The 17,291-nt window shown below is 43.6% G+C and overlaps 1 pseudogene across 1 annotated transcript in view; it reads right to left on the reverse strand.

Moving 5' to 3' along the window:
• The window catches only part of LOC146200245 (translation initiation factor eIF2B subunit epsilon-like), a 58,211-nt pseudogene extending 41,173 nt beyond the window's left edge, over window positions 1-17,038 (reverse strand). The window contains exons 1-4 of the transcript XR_014704670.1: window positions 16,724-17,038; window positions 12,267-12,391; window positions 7,677-7,862; window positions 6,254-6,428 (exon numbers count right to left, since the gene is read on the reverse strand). The product of XR_014704670.1 is annotated as a translation initiation factor eIF2B subunit epsilon-like (transcript). The remainder of the gene's footprint in view (window positions 1-6,253; window positions 6,429-7,676; window positions 7,863-12,266; window positions 12,392-16,723) is intronic.
• Window positions 17,039-17,291: the final 253 nt, after the last annotated feature.

Here is a 17,291-nt window from a genome sequence, read left to right on the forward strand (position 1 = left end):
TGAAAAATATAACCCAAAAACTTGACCTAATGTTTTCATAACAAGGGACCATACTCATTGCTGTCATAAGGCACTGATATCAGCTTCCCTACTTTTCAAAGTTCAAGAATTAAAAGGCTTTGCCTAGACACCTAGCCAAAGCGCAAGACGTAAGATGCCATCTCAGAAGCGGTACACACCTAACGAGCAGTAGCCCACTGAGCCTTTAAGTGTTGGCTTCACCACACTGCAGGCTTCGCGGTTGGCCCATAAATTCAGCTTAATTTCAACAAAAACCAGCAGAGAAATCTCGGCGCCATCTTAAGAAATTTTTCCCTCTCAGCATGTCAACAATGCTTGGCTGTTCTGAGGCTTTAGTCTTCAGCAACTAGTTGAGATTCCGCACACCATACCAATCTTCATGCTGCTTTAAACAGTTAGTCGAAACTGACATTTGATGGCATCTGATGTGCAATTTCGCACAAAACTAGCAAGCACACGCCTGTAGGCGAAGGCAGCCCACAGGACATCACTGCATGCAGCGATGTAGACTGGCTCCACAGCTTTTGCTGTGTGACTGACTTTTCCCATCGCATGGACTCATAGGAAGTTAGATTTCCAACAGCTAAACGATGAAGTAATACTCATCCACTAGCAGTTGGAAACTGAACCTTTTGAATACTATTACTGAGGGTCAAATTAGATGGCACAAAAAATGTAAAGCACCAAACTAGCGCGTGCTTCTGCACACAAACAACTCAGACTATTCAACTCTGACTGCAACGATGGCGCCTAAAACTTGGTTTTCAATGTGCAAGTGTGACCGAAAACAGCAACAACAGGTAGGTACATATGCGGGGAGCTTAATGTCCGAAAGCCATTCGGGCTAACGGGGCTACCTTATGCGTTTCACCTCTATCAGAAGCTGCTGCAACTGGATTCAAGTCCAAGTACACCAGTCCAGTAGCCAAGAGGCTAACTACTCAGCGACTGCTGTCAACCAACCGCGAGAAGACTGACTCCTGTTCACTTCCTCTGCCGATGTGTTCGCACACAAGCTGCAAGTACCAAGAAGCTGTGCCATAGCAGTCTTCAATTCCTCTTTGGGTGGGACTGAACAACAGATGTCAGGCCCAGCAATACTGTCAAACCGGAATATATCGAACTCGAAGGGGATCGCGAAATAGTTTGATATATCTATAATTTGATATACAAAAATCGGCTTGAGACACCACTTGTGATTGCGCAAAATGATACCGTTTGTCACATAATCAACCCAATTGTATACCCACCCTGCCTTCTGCCGCCGAGAATTTTTGAAAAAATGAAAAAAAAAAAAAAAAGCGCTAGTCGGTGGCGCGTCCCTCCGTTTCGGCCGTCGCATGCACAGCTCATTTATTGGCAGCGCGCCAAGATGCTGCGCAGCAATAATGTCACGGCGTGTTTATCTTTTGACTATACTTTTAATGTTAGATCCTGCGGTGGCAGGAAGCAAACTTAACAGAGTGCCCGTGATGGCTTAACTGCACAAGCCTGGTTCGATTTATCATGCCACGCTTAGGGCCGGCGGAGTCCACTGCCACAAAATCATTGGAAAGCATGATAGTTGCAGATACTGTTTGAAGCGAGCAATGCTAAAAGCTGGTGCAATGATCCCAGCTGACCGCGTGCTTTCGTTGACTCATAGATGCAAGGATGGACGACTCTTGCCAAAAAAAAAAATTCTGCTGCTTCCTAACGTCCGTAGCCGCCATAGCTTTTGCTACGCCGCATGTTCAGCACGACGACAAGGATGAATGACTCCCACAAGAGAAAAAAAAAGAGAAACATCTGCCACTTCTTAAACTCCACACCTGCCATAGCTTACGGTACGCCGCACTTTCAGCACGACGACACAAGACGCACAAGATGCACATTGCACGTCGCCACCTGCCATGCACAGAGGGTTCACAAAACACATTGGAGGAAGCATCCAACGTTCTGAGCTGGCTTGTCGGCGCATGCATGGTGCGTGCTATTGCTAATGAAGACAGGGAAAGAGAGAGATGGGGAGAGAGAAAGCTCGGCAGAAAAATGGGCACACTCTTACGCTTCGCTCTATCGTTCCTGCTTTCCCGAACACCATGGCTGCATTGGATAAGTCTGCTCCGTACCGGCCATTGTCAATCCGGTTCCTTCTCATTCCTTCATGCACATGGCTTGCAAATGTTATGTGCTGGCGTGCGGCAATCGATCACTGCAGATGCGCGCGCCTTTGGAGAAAGGGCGCGGTGCGGCTCTAGAGCAGTCGTCGCCGAGCTTGTCTCTCTCGTTCTTTTTGTATATAGCTTGAAAATGTCATGCGGCTAACGGCTGAGGGTGATGCGATCGTCTTTGAGGAAGGCGCACCTTGCAGTGCATGGTGCGGAGTTCGATATATTGAATAAACGGTGAAATTGGAGTTCGATATATGACGAAGCTTTCCTATACTTTTACATGGGATTTTCAAGGGGATATTCCTTCAGTTCAATATAACCAAAATCCGAATTATCTCAGTTCGACTGTACAAGTGCATGTGCTTTCCGTTATTACAAGCGCAATATCAAGCATGTTAGGTTAATGAGTGTCGATCAGACACACCACAGCATTTCACTGTGAGGTCAGGAGAGCAGTGCAGCCAGAGGGTGTTTGACCTTTTTAAGCTGGATGACATCGAACAGCCAAAATTCACTGCAGGTCAAATTGAGCAGAAAATGTTTACAGTCAAACCCGGATATATCGAACCCGGATATATCGAATTTTGGCTATATCGAACTCACGGAATATCCCTTTGAAAATCCCATGTAAAAGTATAGGAAAGCCGCGTCATATATCGAACTCAATTTCACCGGTAGTTCGATATATCGAACTCCGCACCACGCACTGGAAAGTGTGCCTTTCCCAAGGACGATCGCATCACCCTCGGCCGTTTGCCGCGTGACATTTTCAAGTCACACGCGGAAGGAATGAGGGAGGACAATCCGGCTAGGGCAGCGCCGCGCCCATTCCCCAAAGGCGCGCGTATTTGCGGTTGTTATCGTTTCCCGCGCGCCAGCACGTGACGTTTGCAAGATGTGCGTGAATGAACCAGAGAGAACCGGTGGAAACGAGAGGGGAAAAACGCGATAGAGCGAAGCGCAAAGGTGTACCCATTCTTTTGCCTACCTATCTCTCTCCTTCCTCTTTCCCGGCCTTCGTTCGCAGTAGCATGCGCCAAGCCAGCTCGGCCCGTTTTCAAACAGAACGTCGGACGCTTTCTCCAGCGTGTGTTGCGAACCCTCTGCGCGCGGCGGCGTCAGTTAAGAAACGGCAGATCTTTTTTTTTTTTTTTTCTCTTTTGCGAGAGTCGTCTATTTTATAGTTGCGTTGTACGCGCGGCGTAGCGTAAGATATGGCGTTACGAAGCTGCTTTTTTTTTTTGCTTTTGCGAGAGTCGTTTATTCTTGCATGTATGAATCAACGAAAGCATGCGGTCAGCTGCGATCATGACACTGGCTTTTAGTATTTTTCGCTTAAAACAGCATTTGCAGTAATTGTATCACGCTTTCCATTGATTTTGTTGCAGTGGTCTACGCCTGCCCCAGGCGTGGCGTGATAAACCGAACCAGGCTTGTGCAATCAAGCCATCATGGGCAGTCTGCCAAGTTCGATCCCCGCCGCTGCAGGAGCTATCAAAAGATAAACACGCTGCGCAGCATCTTGGCACGCTGCCAAGAAATGAGCTGTGGATGAGACGACCGAAACTGAGTACAACAAGCAAGCGAAAACGTTGGGGATTCGACGACACAGAAACCTCGTTTTGAGCTGCCAGGGATGCAGTTCCAACAAGTTGGAAATGTTTTGCTCTGTCACTCCTGCTCATCGCTGAGATCCTTGCATGTGAGCGAGCTGGCCTTAACGCTTTTTTTTTTTTTTTTCAAAATTCTCGAGTGCAAAAGCGGAGGGTGGGTTCATTATGCGAGTGAGTTGGTGAGTTGATTACGCGGCAAATATGGTATCATTTTTTCGCATCGTAAGTGCCGTCCCAAGCCGATTTCTGTATATCGAATTATCGATATATCGAACTATTTCGCGATCCCCTTCGAGTTCGATATATCCCGGTTCGACTGTATTTGCAAAACTTTTCAGCATTCAATATTGAAAAAATACAACAAATTAAAACCTAATCATAGGAGTTGCGCTGTAGTTTAGAACTTATGCCTAGAGCCTCACCAAAGCTTTCACAGCCGCATACCTCCTTAGCTCAGTAACACAGCAATTCACATTTTGAGTGACTGCGAATTTCAAAGGCGCAAAGGTACAAGTTTAATCGGGTCATTCCATGCCAAATGACCCAGTGTTTTTCGGCCATCATGGATTTCGGTGGGAATAGCCTCAGAGGTTCCCTACACTCAAAGATTACACTTACAGGCATACTTTAAGTATTTTAACGTCTAGACGGCACTTTTATTTTGATATACCTAACTGGTAGAGAATGCAGGTAACAAAATTTTTTTGCACAGGTATTATTATTTGCTGAATTATTTTAATGCTCGTAATGGAAGACCAAGGCATTGCCGAGATAAGTCGCAAAACAGTTTACCTCCTACTGTAGCGTACTGAATACTATGGACGCTAACTTGACATTACCACGAAGAATCTCTGTCAGTCCTGTTTGCCTCTTCCTGTTTGCCCATGCACAAAGTTTGGAATTCCTTCACAAGGATCAAACTAATTTTGTTCAGTTACGTGAAGTACTCAGTATTTCAGGTAAAAAACTTGTTAATTAGGACGCTGAGATAACTGACTAAAAGTGTGGTGCTTTCAGACGCTCATTAAGTCTATATGGCATCAGACGGTCATTAATTCAGCCATAAGTGAGCTGACATCAGTTAACCTGTATGAACTACACCGCCCTAGAGCTTACCTGTGCTTGTACACCTCAGACGTGTGCGCTATGGCTGGAGTGATGCCAAAACAGAGCCTGGCAGCAGTTTCTGTTTTGCTTCTTTTAAATTCATGCCATACTGCCTCTGCCCCAGACAGACGAATTGAGCAGTTCCGCCACTTCAATGCTGTTTTGAGCATCACCGGCTTTTTATACTGGGATGGCATCAGGGTGTTCTAATGTCTCCACATATTTCTCTCTCTTGCATTCACTTGCTTCTGCTCTTTGAGCGTGCTGACCCATCTTGTTCTGAGGGAGCTTTGCCTTGAAGTATCTGTGGTGAGGCATGCTAATAACGCAATGAGGTCAATTGTGGAAGAACGTCATTGTCACTGCGTTGTGCTGTGAAATGGGCCACTGAGGCATTTAAGATTTTGGAACAAATCTTGGACATTCCTGACAGTGTGTGAAAATGTAAACCACGTGCCTAGACCGCAAAAAAACTGTCACCGTCACTTAGTTTCCATCTCAAACGCATAGACGACCGTATTCCAGGCAATCATTAGATAGAGTTACCGTGAGCAGATTGCGGCAATATTTTTTTTTTGACTATTCAAATAATTTGAACATTTTATTTTTTCCTGGTTCTTTGAACGCTGAGGTTAGATTTTACCGCATTTAAAAGTTAATTTCAATATTCATTTTTACTTTATCTGTAACCGGATAAAAATAAAATCAGTATGGAAGGAAAATCGCATATGGCTACGTAATTCCGAATAACGCAGATGTTAGGCCCAAGACTTCATTCCTTCCATTGATATTGTTCATGTTTACATCACCAAACACGAAGCAAAGATGTGCTCACTGCAAAATAATTCCTAGCGTCCCCATCCCCGTTGTTTTTCACATCAAAAACAATCATTTTGTGCACTCATGCCCAGTGGCCTTAATTTCCCTCCCAAATACAGCAGATTTCATCTCAACTTGGAAATCTGGAAACCTGGGGTGCTGCTCACAAACATTCATGTAAGTGTATGGTGTTCGGTGCTCGTTTATGTGGACACTCTTGGACTTGCACGTTTTATTCGAATAGGCTCCAGAACTGGAGCCTGTGGCAACAGCGGCTAAAGGCCGCATATCAGCCCACTAGCTGGGCAGTGCTGCATGCCTTTTCAGTCAGTAATTGGCGTTCCAGTGGCTTTTCGCACACCTCTTTAGAATCCATCTTGCCATACTGGAACCATTGTCCATTTCTCTTGTATCCACACGTCTATATGGCTCATCTAGTCTGTTTGCTGTTCACTGTGTATGCAGTGTCGCCCCATCACATGCGCACATGCAATGCAACACTAGTCTAGCCCTGTGACAGTCCTGTAGTGCAACACTGACCAGAGGGAAGTCACACTTGCTAGTGGTGCTGCTCTTGATGTGGTGCAGTAGCTTCCCCGTCTCTGGGTTGACGGCGACCACACTGTCATCCTCGCGGCAGCGGCGACGGTGCCACGGGGGCAGCCGCCGATACACCAGTGTCATCAGAGCACCTTTGTCCCTCGCCACCGTCTTCCTGCGGAGACCACAACAAAGCACACTTTACTAGTCAAGAAAAACCTGGCTTCCAAACATGTTCCAACTAGGGTGCTCAGAAAAGACGGTCAAATCTGTAACGAATTTCAGTCAATGCATGCCGTCATTTTACAGCCGCAGCAGCAGCAGCTGTGTATGGGGAGACACTCTGTAAGGTCAATAGCTTCAATACCGCAGCTTCTTGTAACAAACGAAAATTCCTGTGTTCATCAGATGGCCACGCAGAATGTTACTTCATTAGATAGGTAGGGTCACAGGGCCCTCTAATCAGGTATAGAGTAAGGAAACACCGTTATGTTCGTCAATACTTGATCTTCTTACAGCAGTACAAAGTAATTTATTTGATTTTTAACCCAGGGAAGCATTGCACTGCTCTAAATTTGTGCACACCTGTGTCAGCTGGCATACAGAGACAGGTTAAGCAAATATAAACAGCAGCAGAGAAACAGGAAATTGAAGGCAGGCCAAGGAAAGTGTTCATCTTTGTGCAGTGTTGGCAATGTTTTATTTCTTCAATTGAGCCAAATCAGCTATACGACATTTACATATGTATATATAAATTACTGAACTATTGAAGAGCTTTGACAATAACAATAACAAAACGAACTCACTGCTTTGGATGGCACATTGCAGCTGTTAGATCACCACAACTGTTGCTGTCTTGTCCTCAACAAAACTGTCTCTTCAGAACAGCACCATAAAAGTGGTGGCTCATTGCAGTATGCTGCAGTATAGTTGTGACTCAACCTGAGCCACGTATACGAGTGTGAAGCACCAAGTGAGCCCAGCAACTCGTGTCTCCATGTATGTTGAGGTAAACAGTGCTGTAGCAATCTGCTGTAAGTGAAAGCCGTTCCACTCATCAGCTGCCCAAACAAAATGTTGCTTGCAAAATGAGCCTGAAACATACGGATGTTTGGACAGAGGAGTGTCAGACTGTGGGGATATTTTGGCAGGGCAAAGAGACTTGTGGATATTTGGACTGAGGAGTGATGCCACAATGGGTCATGACAGGAAATGTGTAGCCATTCCTGCAGCACTCTATCCCACACTTGCGGGCACAAAAATTTCTTTTTCGTTTATGTTTTGTCAACATGCCCTCCCAATGTTAGCTGCAAGCCTCAATATGCCAGCAAGCCCCTACGTCAGTGTGGGAACAAGCCATTACTGCTACCTCATGAGCAATGGCTGATCCTTACAGGAGCACGGTCAAGCACTCGCCAAGCACCTGTGTTCGTCGATGATGGGCCGCAGCGGCATGTTGGCCACAGTGGCCCCGTCAAGAAGCGCAAAGTCCGACCGGATGAGGGCCTTGGCATCCAGGTCACGGATCATGTCGCCCACTGACAGGTCGTCCTCTGAGAAGATCACAATCACGCTCATCTTGCTTTTGGAGTCAGACCACTTAGACTCCCTGTTAGGGAGAAGCAAGGAAAAGTAGGAGTGGAAACGCAAGAATGAGTTACGCGGTCCCTACAACATGTAGGCACCAATTTCACGCATTGCAACAGCAGTTGCTGTTCATTATGGTCTCAACCTCTGCAGCATTCCTTGTGTTTTAAATTTTTCAAGATTAGACACTACTATCCTCACTGTTGGTGGCCTCTGACCAGTGTGGGAAACAACAGAGCCGCATCACAAGGCTATTGCTTGTCATGCTGGCTGGCAGGCTTTCCTGAAGAAGTTATTGAATTGAATTCAAAAAAATTTATTTCCAGTAATATACAGGAAATGGGCCTCGGGCGAAAAGCTACAACGATAGCTTGAGAGATGCCCGAGGCCCAGTAATGGCAGAGCAACAGGACGTCTGACATTAAGGTGAAGATATACATATATAACATGAAAATTATGAAGTACAGAAAGAGCACATATATACAAATGAAACAGCAAGTTAAAAACCAGCACAGTAAATTAACGGCCCACAATAATGCAACAGTATGCACAAAATATGGCAAAACGTAATCAAAACGAAGTGACTGTTCTAGTAATAATGTTTAAGGCAAGGAACGGAAAGTACAGAGAGACAGTGCGGAATTGATAAAATATAGCTTAAAGTCCTTAATTGAGGCGGTGAAGATGTTTGGGTTGTGTATTCTATAATGATTTAATATGCATGGTAAAGTAAAACGAAGGCTCTGGTTATCGTATAACGTCCTCGTTCGAGGAACGTCCCATATTTGCTTACTTCTGGTGTGAAAGGGTTTTTCGTAAGGCTTCAGTCCAGATATATTCTTTAAGAAGTCAGTTAAGGATTGAGGTGACAATTTAAGACAGTGAAGTAGACGGTACTCAAACATGGTATGCACACGATGAATCCTATATTTCGGAAATAATGCTTCTGTGTGGGCAGTGTAGCATGCACCAGCGATCACTCTAATTGCCTTCTTTTGGAGGCCGAGTATGATGTTTAGATTTGTTTTGGATTGTACCCCAAACGAGATAATGCTTCTGTGTGGGCAGTGTAGCATGCACCAGCGATCACTCTAATTGCCTTCTTTTGGAGGCCGAGTATGATGTTTAGATTTGTTTTGGATTGTACCCCAAACGAGATGACAGTAGTTTATGTGTGATTGAATTATAGCGTGATAAATAAGGAGCTTATGCTTTGGGGAAAATTCGCTCCGCAGTCTCGACAGGAAACCAACAGATCTACTGAGCTTGCTTTCAATATATATTATATGGTCAGACCACCTCATGCGAGAGTCAAATACAACACCGAGTGATTTGAACTTGTCTACAATTTCAAAAATGTTATTTTCTAGATGCAGAGTATTGTTTACTGTAATATCCAGGCTAAGGGGACGAAAAAGACTGCTTTGGTCTTGTTAGAGTTAACTACCAAACCATTAGCTGTGGACCATTTGTGGAAAGCACAAAGAACCAAATTTGCACTATTGATTAGTTCATCGGCAGAAGATCCCATAAGAAAAAAACTTGTGTCGTCAGCGTACTGAATACAACTTGTATGATAGGCTATGCTCGGAAGGTCGTTAGCATAGACATTAAAGAGGAGCGACCCAAGAAGGCTACCTTGCGGGACACCACATTCAATGAAAAGGGAGCTAGACTTGTGATTATCGACCGAAACGACCTGCTGGCGCCTGTTTAAATAAGAACGAAAGAGTTGGAGGGGAAGACCACGGACACCATAGCTTTCAAGTTTACAGAGTAGTATTTCATGATTAAGAAGGTCGAAAGCTTTTGTAAAGTCGATGAAAATACCAAGGGTCGAACTTTTAGCTTCGATATTATTTAAAATAATTTCCTTTTGCAAGAGTAAAGCAGATTCCGTGGACTTATCCTTTCGAAATCCAAACTGACTGGCATTTATTAAGGCACGTTTAGAAAAGAACCCATCGATTCTCTTGAGCATTACTTTTTCAAGAGCCTTTGAAAAAACAGGGAGAATAGAAATTGGCCTATAGTTTGTCATCTTGTTTCTATTACCTCCTTTGAAAATAACAGTTACGTTTGCATATTTCATTCGTGCAGGAAATATTCCTGATGTGAGCGACAAGTTAGATGTAGCTTAAGCACGGTGCAAAGAGATCCGCAACAAATTTAACTGGTTTAATTTGGAAGCCATCGAAATCGGTGCATCTTGTAGCTTTTAGGTTCATTATAACGCTAAAAACTTCCTCGCTGGTCGTTAAATGAAAAGCAAAAGTCTCTAAACCTGTATTTTGGAGAAACCGAAGTGCTTCGACCGCGAAACCACTCGGTCTAAAGCTTGTGAAGAAGTCATTGAATTTTTCTGCCAGCAAAGAGCGGGAATATGGCAAGCCATCGATCACAGGCTGACCTAAGTGCGTATTTTTATTCTTGTTTAGAAACGATTCATTTAAAAGTTTCCAAAATGCTTTCGGACCTTCCCTGCTAGTGAGGATACGCGATTGATAGGCAGATTTAGATCTTCGCAGTTTGTTAGATAACTTGTTGTGGTATTTTTTGAAAGCTGTAAGGTGATCAGGGTTCCGAGTGGACATAAAGCGTTTGAAGAGCCTAGACTTATGAGTCATCATTTTGACGTGTGTTGGAGTCACCCAAGGTATACGGAGTTTCGTGTTTGATTTCTTTGTTTTCCCAGGGAAAACACTTATTGTAAATGTCTTTCAAAGTACTTAAAAAGAGCTCATAAAATGCATCAACAGAAGAACAGGCAAAAACACAGTTCCAGTCTGCAACGCGTACAGATTCGCAAAATCGGGCAAGTGTCACATCAGTTACACATTGATAAGCAAAACTATTTGGTTGTGCGTAACTTGGTGAGCAGCCATGTGACACGGATACGAAAATGGCACAGTGGTCACTAAGGTCACAAGCAATAGTACCAGCAGAAATGACGGGGGAGACAATGTCTACTATAAAATGGTCAATTGTACTGAGTGACCTCGGTGTTATATCCTTGTGGGTGTAGTGATAAGATTTGTAAAACAATTGGAAGCAATTGTGTGATTCAAATGGCGATTTAAACTAGAAGGTTCAAGTGTATTAATGTTGAGTTCACCACCAATAATAGTAGAGTATTGGACTTCAGCGGCAAAATCGAGAAATTTGTCGAGATGTGTTAAGAACTTATCTGGGTCACCTGACGGCGGCCTGTAAACGACAGAAACCATTTTGTCCGCAGTCTTCAGCGCAAGCATTTCACAGTCAGGAGTCATTATAGAGAACTCAGGTAATACTTCGCTATGAAGGCCACTGTTCTTTACGTAAATGCCAACACCCCTTCCACGAGAGGGGCGATTCAGGAAACAAGGATCATAGCCGGGCAGAGGTCAGCATCACATACGGCCCACGTTACAGTTAGCAGAATTGCATCAAAATTGTTCTGCAGACTGTCAACAAAATATGAGAAGTCATCAAACTTGTCACGCAGAGACCGGACATTAATATGTAAGGCAGAGAAATTATTTAGGTCGAGGCAACCGTTTACTTTATGGGGAAGTAGTAATAAGTGATACTCCATATTTAGTTTTCATTTTACGGCAAGTTATTGGGCTAGCCGAGCGACGTAATGGTCGCAGCAACATTACACACTAGTCCACATTCTCAAGCAGCTTTTTAGGTATTACTGGTTGGCATGAAAGGCTAAATTATGTTGCAGCCAATGCATCAACACAGAAAGTTCATAAGCTGTGGCCTGCCCTTCTGTGTGCAGTTGCCACCTTTGTTTTATATGCCTGAAATTAACCGTCACTTTCAAGTTCAGTCAGGGCAACTTCACAAAAGAAAGGGAAATTATTTATCAGTTTGCCTACAGCAATGTTACTTGACCTTAATGACATGTGCAGTCTTAGCAATAAGTCACCTAATGAACGCTTCTTAGAAGACTAAATCAGTTGTGAGCACTTGTGTGTGTTTTCTAGCGTGCAACTGTATCCTATTTAGAACTAATTTTTCATGCAAGACTGAACTGGCTAACATAGAAACAGACAACACTGTGATGTAACCAAATAATACTAACTTTGCAATGACGGATGCTGTGGAACTCAATAGCTCATCTGTGCTGTAATCCTCAGAGGTTTTGCATCATTGTTTTTGCCAACTGTAGCATGTGTACTTGATGCAAGAAAATACGAAATGACTGCAAACATAAAACTACTATGAAACTTGAGTGATACATTTGGTACAATGTCTCAACTTTGCAACATTGCCAGTATTCGACATTGATCTGAACTTATGCACCAACTGGGCAACCCATGCTGGGAATGATATCTTTCAGCAAGATGTGATGATCAAGCATAATTTTTATCCATCTTGAGTGAGCCTTTAGCGCGTATGAAAGAAGTTTCCCACATACAACTGAAGCACCTACTTGATGTAGTCTCTGATCTTGTCTGTGTGTGAGCCACAAAAAATGAATGTCTCTTGTACGCCCTCATTGCAGAGGTACTGCAGCGTGTAGTCGATGAGTGGACGGTTGACCAGCGGCATGAGGACCTGGTGATATAGATAAAAAATAAAAAGACTCGAAATCATGAGTGACACCAGGAACTGAAAAAAAAAAAAAGAACACTGCAAAATCTGCATTGGAGTAATGTGAAAGCATGGATCCTGCTGTTGGTTGCTTCTGGTTGCTTCTAGTTGCTTAATTCACTTTTTGTTTACCCATTTTAGTCTTTCATACTTTCAAATTGCACATCAATCCCTTCCTATGCCCTTTTTCAGCTTTAATTCCGGTTGCGTGGCGTCACATCCTCTACGTCACACTAATTCACTTCTTGTTTACCAATTTTAGTCTTTGGTACTTTCAAATTGTGCGCCAATCCCATCCTATGCCCTTTTCTGGCTCGACTTCAGGTTGCGTGACGTCACATCCTTGATGTCACCTTAATTGACTGATTTAATTAACTATTTTAGTATTTGAAACATTCAAATATATTGCCAAGCCATTGGCTAATGAGACCATTTTCACCTTTACTTTTGCATTTTTTGCCTCTAATTAATTACCTAATTATACTGTCTTCTTTACAATTGGCCTAATTATTTTTTCGAACACATTACGTCACCTTCTATTGATTGACACCACTCATTAACCTCTACCACTTCTCAATTACAACTGCTGCGGACATCAATTTGAGTTTTTTGCCTGTATTTAATTACCTAATTAACTTATTGACCTAATTATTATTGGACACATTATGCCACCCTCTATCGATTGACACCACTAATTAACCTCTACCACTTCTCAATTACTCACAATTGCTGCAGACAACTTTTATATTTTTGCCTGGAATTAATTACCTAATTAACTTATTGGCCTAATTATTTTTTCGGCAACAACATTACATCACGCTCTATCGATTGAGACCACTCATTGACCTCTACTGCTTCTCAATTACTCACAACTGCTGCGGACACGATTTTAATGATGCGGTATGCAAACGCGGCCTGCGAACGCGGTCTGTGGACAGAAATCTGTGAACATAGTGAAGTAATGCTTTCGCATTAAAAAGGATCTTTGCAGAGAACAGTGCAGGCTGCGAAGTATGCTGCAGTGAGTCGGAGACAAGTGCACAGCATGGCAGCACTGAATTGGAGCTCACAATGTTAAGTTCGGTTTGTTGGAACTGCAAAGCAGCCGAAACGAACGTGTTCAGCACGCTAATCCAAAAAGATATGGCCCTGTTTGTTTGCAGCAAGCACATCGCGACTTTAATTTGAGTAGTAATCTCATGCGAGCGTCTCGGCTCTATAACATTTTGACTCTTCCTTTGGCGCAAATTGTGAGAAGTTGTTGCCAAGCGATGTGCTTGCCGTGAACCGGCTGGGCCATATGGTTGCAGATGAGCGTGCTGAACACGTTCACTTAGGCTGTGTCACAAACCCCCGCCTTTACGGTCAAAAGAGGTGCGGGATCCCCTTCACGATTACCCGTCGTTCCTCTATGAGGGTTGTGAACACATTTAAAAGTTAGGCCGGTCAACCCGTGAAGCACGTGTGTCGGTGTGCGATTGAGGAATAAGTACAAATAGGTCACTTTCTTTTACAAACAATTGAAGGTTTATAAATAGCAGACCAAAATTACACTGATAATAATAAAGTACAATGAAAGAGAATACAACGCCACGACAAGATATTGATAAAGACGAAGAAATAAATGATAAGAGAAAAAAAAAATAACCCGACAATGAACAAAACACTGTGATAAAAATATGAAGACTATAAAGATAATAAAGCAGGTATTTCAGATATTATAAGTATGAGCAAAAGTTACATAAGAACACAGCGAAAAATACTACTAAGTCAGGTCAAAAGTTAACAAAGCGAAAATAATGTTCGATTGAACAACAGTCCGTGGCGAATGAAATTCTCACGTCTTTCTTGTTTGCTGAGGCGTCGAAGGCTGTGTTGCTCGGTAGCGGCGGCCGTACAGGTGCAGAGGACGATGCGTCGATCGCGGGCCCGAAGAACACAATACGCTTTCGGAGCACCGCGGAGTGGTCGGAAGTTTGAATCTTCCCAAACGCACTGGTGAGGGCGTGCTGCTGTCGGTTATTTTATACCCTCGGCCGACTATGCAGCAGCCGCGTCAAGGACAGGCGGTCGCTGCCCCATCGGCTTGTCGAATCTTGTCCAGAGGAGCGACGGAGTCCCGTGAATTTCGCTCTATATTCCAGCCATAAGCTCCCGCATCTTCCGCTGTATAATAGGTGAGGCAGCTTGTGACAGGCTGTTTTGTAGTTCATCTATTTCCCCCTTAGAGACCTGAAAGCATTACAGGATGGAGGTGTGGGGGCATGCGTACAAGTTGGGGTAGTGGCAGAACAAAGGAAAGAACTAAAACAATGCCGTAAACAAACAACCAAAAGCAAAGAAATAGAAACAAGCATTTAAGTTCCAGAGATAGTACAGGTGACAGGTATGTTTTTTCAAACTGTGATACGTTTCTCTCTAATCTAATGGCTCCCCTAAAATACATTATTTCCATCCAAGCCAACACTTCCTGAAGCAACTATCATGCAAGACCCAGTTTGTACAACCCACTCATGATAATTTACAGCATTTGGATGATCTTGCTGACACTGAAGCTATCTTTTTAGACTTTGCTAAAGCATTCGACCGTGTTTCCCATAATCTTCTCCTAAAACTCTCATCTCCTGAAATTCCACACTTGCTCACCTGGCTTTATCACTTCTTTAAACAGCGCAAGCAGTTTACCCACATCAATAACTGCCGCTCACCTCTTAGTGATGTAACCTCTGGTGTTCCACAAGGAGTATGCTTACCACCCCTATTATTTCTCATCTACATCAATGACCTATCTAACAACATCAACTCTACAATACGATTATCTCCAGATGAATGCACCTTTTACAGCCCCCTCCTGAGTTTTACCAATTCTGTCGCCTTTCAAAGGAACTTAAACTCTATTGCATTGTGGTGCGATCAATAGTACATGCCCCTTAACCTAGGTAAATGTTGAGGCATCCTCGCAAATGCATGCTAATCGACAACATTCCCTACATCAAGACTGTTGCCGTTAGCACAACACAATCTTACAAATACTCAGGAGTGCATATTAAGTCATCATTATCATGGACTACACACATCCAAACCATTTGCTCCAAGGGATCCCGCACACTTGGTTACCTCCGACACAATCTAAAATATTCATCACTAGAAGTAAAAAAACTGGCCTACACAATGTTCGTTTGTCTGAAGTGGTAATACGCGTCACCTTTGTGGCATCCTTTGCAAGCATACCTCACCTCTGACCTAGAAGCAATTCAAAACCGAGCAGGCCATTTTGTCCCCTCTCAGTACTTAAGAAATACTAGCTTTACTTTAAACCACCACCTAATCTCACGTTCATGCCTTTAGCATTCCTTCATTTATCGTTTGAGACATTCCTTTTTTAAGAGACCCGAAAATTTCATCCCGCTGAAACCACAGAAACGACAGCCATCTCATCACACGCATTAGCGCCCGAACCTTCGCCATAAACAGTTAACTCCCCCCCTTTGGAATAACCTACCCGATAATATAATCACCTGCTCTGATCGTCAAGATTTCCGTGGCAAACTAGCTAGCCACTTTTCATAGTTTCACTAACCGGTTTCTAGGCGCTGCGCGTTACTTGACTTTGAATTTTGATAACTTTACTTCTATGCTGCAATGTCACCTATACTGTTTCTTGAACTTAAATGTTTGTTTCTATTTCTTTACTTTTAGTTGCCTGTATACGGTGTTGTTTCTTTCCTTTGTTCTACCGCTATCCCAACTTGAATGCATGCCTCCTTAAGTAATGCCATCGGGCTTTTAAGGGATAAATGAATGAAATGAACAGCAAAGCAGCTGAAATGAACGTATTCAGCGCGGCTGCTTCTTTTGCTAGTTGATACAGTTTTCGAAGCCTGAAGTGCAAACAGGACAGGGACATGAGTGAGGCACAGGATAAAGCACTTTGTCCTACTGCCCCCCCCCCCCCCCCCCCCGCCCCCCCTCCTCCCCCTTTTTTTCCCTTTTATTTCTTTTTTGCGCTTCGGGCTTCGCCAAGATCGTGCTCATACGACAACATTTGGCCGTGCCGGATCGCGGCAAGCATACCGTGACTTAGCGACAAACTTCTCACGATTTGGGATAGAGGAAAAGCCGTAACGTTTTAGAACCGGGACGTTGCCATGTCATTACTACCCAAATTAATCAATTCGGTTCGCTCAATCTCCAGTGCCTTTGTTGAGGCAGGACGAAACAGTGCGAGTGGTGAAAGACGCCACAACTCAGTAAGGTGTAGGCGGATAATCAGTGGATGCAGGAATTACACTTTACCCATGGGTGGCCCTTGGTGATAGGAGCGAACCTGTCATTGAAATTGTCGGCGGCTACCACTGCCTGAAGTATTTCTTCCTGTTTTAAATCACTTTTGCCAAGTTTCTTGCCTGTGGAAGCCACCATTTTGCTATTTGGTGTCAATGGCAATCGATGCGGATGTGAGCAGGGAGCAACGTGTTCCTGTTTCGGTAGAGAGTGCAGACAGTGCAGATAGCGCAGACGTGCAGTCAACTTTCGTGCATTTTTAGCGACGCGCAAACTTTAATGCAGTCAGCAAGTAAACAAAAAATAAAACTAAAGTTCTCCCCTCTGCTTGCGGATGAGTGTGTCAGGCCTCGTTTTGAATATCATCTGTGATATATGTGTAAACCTGTAAACTGATAGTGAGGTCAGCTGATATTCATGTTACAATATTTAAGTTTTTATATGAACGAAAGAGTGATCTCCAGTGTTTTTGTTGTTGTAGTGGTTATTTATTGTATGTACAAAAGGAAAGAAAAGATGTTTGCCAGCCCCGGTATCTGCTATCTTATATCTGAAGCCCCTGAACTGGGGCGGCGGAAAT

This window comes from Amblyomma maculatum, chromosome 2, assembly GCF_055883805.1.
Source record: "Amblyomma maculatum isolate TAMU_Amacu chromosome 2, ASM5588380v1, whole genome shotgun sequence".
Taxonomy (NCBI): Eukaryota; Metazoa; Arthropoda; class Arachnida; order Ixodida; family Ixodidae; genus Amblyomma; species Amblyomma maculatum.